This window comes from Alnus glutinosa, chromosome 9 (assembly GCF_958979055.1).
Source record: "Alnus glutinosa chromosome 9, dhAlnGlut1.1, whole genome shotgun sequence".
Lineage (NCBI taxonomy): Eukaryota > Viridiplantae > Streptophyta > Magnoliopsida > Fagales > Betulaceae > Alnus > Alnus glutinosa.
Genome location: NC_084894.1, coordinates 7,094,559 through 7,098,488, shown reverse-complemented (window position 1 = coordinate 7,098,488; position 3,930 = coordinate 7,094,559).

The following is a 3,930-nucleotide window of genomic DNA, read 5'->3' as shown; positions in this document are numbered from 1 at the left end:
TTATTTTATTCATTTCTCAAATAATTATTACTCAATCCCATTTTATTCAATATCATTACAACTTAACTCTACAATTAATTACTCACTACATTAGGACTCATTATTGGTATTTCATTTATTGATGACCTATTAGTAGTAATTTATTACTCTAATTTCCATTATTTTATCTTAGACTCATTATATTTTCATAATGTAAAAATATTATCTACCTAGAATACAATTATTAGTCTCATCTATTTAATAAATATAATTTATTAATTGCTAAACTCTTTATTTAATTTTTTAGTCTTTACATTTAGGGAAAAATACATTTAACCCCCTCAAACTACCACTCAATTGTCAATGTACTCCCAAAATTACCAATTGTGTCAATGTCCCCCCCTAAACTACTAAAAAATGTCAATGTCCCCCCTAAGACCAACAAAAAGACAAAAATGACCTTAATTTTTTTTTGAACACGACAAAAATGTCCTCATAAATTCAAAAAATTAAAACTAAAACTAATTTTTTTTTTTTTTTAAAAAAAAACTAAATAAAAAACGAAAAAAAAAATTTTAAAAAAATCGAAAAAAGAACAATTTTTTTATTTTTTATTTTTAAAAAAAGCAAACAAAAAATAACTTAATTTTTTTTTAAAAAAATAAAATAAAACAAATGAAAAAAAGAAAAAGAAAAACCAGTTTTTATTAAATTAAAAAACGAAAAAGAACAATTTTTTTAAAAGAAAAAAAATGAAAAAAAAAATATAACTGAAATTTATTTATTTAAAAAAATAAAACAAATTAAAAAAAACCAGTTTTTATTAAAATAAAAAAAAAAACGAAAAAGAACAATTTTTTTAAACGAAAAAAAAAATTGAAAATTATCATTTTACTTTTTTTAAAAATATAAAAAACAGTTTTAAATTTTTTATTATTTTTTGGAATAAATTATTTTATATTTTTTTAATAATTTTTTTTGAGTTTTATTTTATTTTAATAATTTTATGAAGGGCATTTTTGTCATTAGGGGGACATTGACATTTTTTGGTAGTTTAAGGGGGGACATTAAAACAATTGGTAGTTTAAGGGGGTTATGTATACTTTTCCCTTACATTTAACATGTGGAATGTAGAGCCTTTTTACCACAGCGAGTAGTCGGCCAACTAATGAGATGATGCAGGAGAGAATGTCGCGGAAGATGGAAATGAAGTGTTGATGAACGAGAAAAGAATGCAAGAAAATTCATCTAAACAGGACTCGAAAAGAAGGTACGTAGATCCGCCTGAGTCAGGCAGTCGAGTAAATGCTCGATGGAATGATCGGGAGGCTAAGCTAGATTATGTCATGAAGAATGAAAGTGCAAATAGATCTTGTTGGAAATAATTTTGGATGTTGCACAAAATTCTTGTTGAAATAAAATAATATTAATTCGAAATAATAATAATAAAATAAATAGAATGCAATAGAATAAAATTATAGTAAGAAAAAATCTCACAATGCTATAGAATCACGTAAGAGCGTTGTTCTTAAAGATTGATTCGTGCCTCCCGGAGTATATAACTCGGTGTGATCGGATCCCTTGACACGCAACCTCTCAGGATTAGACTATAGCGTCTATCTTCGTTAATGACAAATTTCCAAGAACGAAGATCAAATAGAACAACCATTTGATTTTCCTTTGTAAAAATAATCTCACAATCTTTTCGATCAATATCATGAAAAAAAATAGAAGTATATAAAAATGTATATATATTACTCAAGTACTCGTAGTGTATCTTATATATATACATGATAGATGGCTTAGTAAATCTACTATAGTATCCAAATGCATTGAAAACACTTTATGACCAAATGGTTATATTTTGGGATTTTATGACTAATGGTCAAAAAATCAAATGCCAAAAAATACCATAAAGCTTAATAATGACCAATGGTCAAAACTGTTAAACTAGTTAACACTGATTTCTCTTTTTAAAGCCAATGGCCATTTCCATTTGTTAAAGACAATTAAAAACCGTATGAGAGCAAGATTTCATAGAAAATCCTTTGGTCATAAAAATATTAATGACCAAACGGTCATAACGCCAAAAGCATTTGTTATTGGTCAAATGCCTTAAAATCTTTGTTATACCCCAACAATAAAACCATCAAAACTGATTTAAAGTTGATTTCTTTTTTCTTCTTTTTCTCATAAAAATACGTTAATGTCTTGATGTCAAACATCAAAATATTTTAGAAAACGGTCAAAAATAAAACCATGCTTGTAATATTACAACAATCCCCCACATGTTACAAATACTAGAATATAAAGAGATTGAAAGCATGCATTAATGTGGTACTTGAAGATTTTAACCTCACCTAGGATAAATAAGTAGGAACTTATTGAATCGTGCAAGAATTAAACTCTTTTAACCAAATTCATAAGTTGACCAAAATTATCACTCACATAACTTTCTCCAAAAAAAAAAAAAAAATTAAAAAATAGGGTTGTTCTATTGTAGGTTGCCACCTTATACAGGCCATGCACCCATGGGTTTTAGAAACGCTCTAGAGACTTACCCAAATCTCATAGGAAGCGGCACCACCTCTATGCTTACATGGGTGGCATCCATCAAGAGTTTGTGCAGGGAACACCCCATCCCAAAATGTAGGGACTATGGATCCAATAAGAGTTTTAAACTCATCCATAGTCACTCTGCATCTTGTACTGTCTTACACCATATATATGGATGGACTCATCACTAATCTTCTCATTTAAGATAGTGGATAAACATAGAATGATAGTACCTCACCATGATCACTTGTGACTTCGTTTTCCATTAAATCTCATTCATGGGATCTCCAATCATAGAGGTTGGATATCAATCACAATATCATAATTTGGGTATCAGTCCTATCCCCCTCCATATTTCTCTCACCAGCCCTCTTGCTAGTGGCTTGATCAAAGGATCTGCAGAACTCCTTTCTGGCCTCACAAAGTCCATGGACATTACACTGGTCTCAATAAGCTGCCTCACAATATTGGGCAATTTTTTCCATTATAAATTTTGTTCTCTACTTGAGTTATGGCAGCCTATCAATCACAATGAAAACACAGGTGGAACTGGATTAGCATATAAAGACAAATCAATTAATCAATGGGCTTCTTAGCCATTCATCTTCAGTTCCTGCCTTCTTTAAGGCAACTAACTCAATGAGTTTCAAATATGGTTAGACATAATCGATTCCAATTCATTATTTATAGCCTTTAACAAAAAAAAAAAAATGCATCAAATAGATTTAATTGCTTCACCATAACATGTTGGATCATCATCAACAATATAAGCAATAAAATCATTACCGAAATTCATTTATTTTCTAGCTCGCTTGCTTCTTCTCAATTCTTGCACATCATCAACAAATTTATTAGAAGCAACAGAAGATTCGTGCAATAATTTTTCCTTTATTTTCAAAGGAAACACATGCTCAAAGAAAATAGCATTTTTAGATTCAATAATAGTATTGTAATATAAAACATCACTTTTGATAATAAGTAATCTATAGAACGAACTATTGCAAGCATAGCTAATAAAATCACAATTACAAATTCTAGAACCAAGTTTTCTCATTTTTAGGCTCGAGTAACATAATCTTTACAAACACTCCCACACTTTGAGGTATTCCAAGCTAGGCTTAATATATTTCCAAAGTTCATAAGAAGTTTTACTAGTTTTCTTATGAAGCACTTTATTATGAATGTGACAAGCTGAAAAATGGCTTGCCCCACACATTGGTGGATAGCCCAAAATTAACAATTATAGCGTTCATAATTATATCGTCAAATTCTGATGTAGGATGTAATTTACTAATATTTTCAGTGAAAACGAAAATAGAAAAAATGTCAAACATAATATTAGAGTAGCGTCGTTTGATTAGAAGTTTACCTATTCTCAGACAATGGAAGTACAAA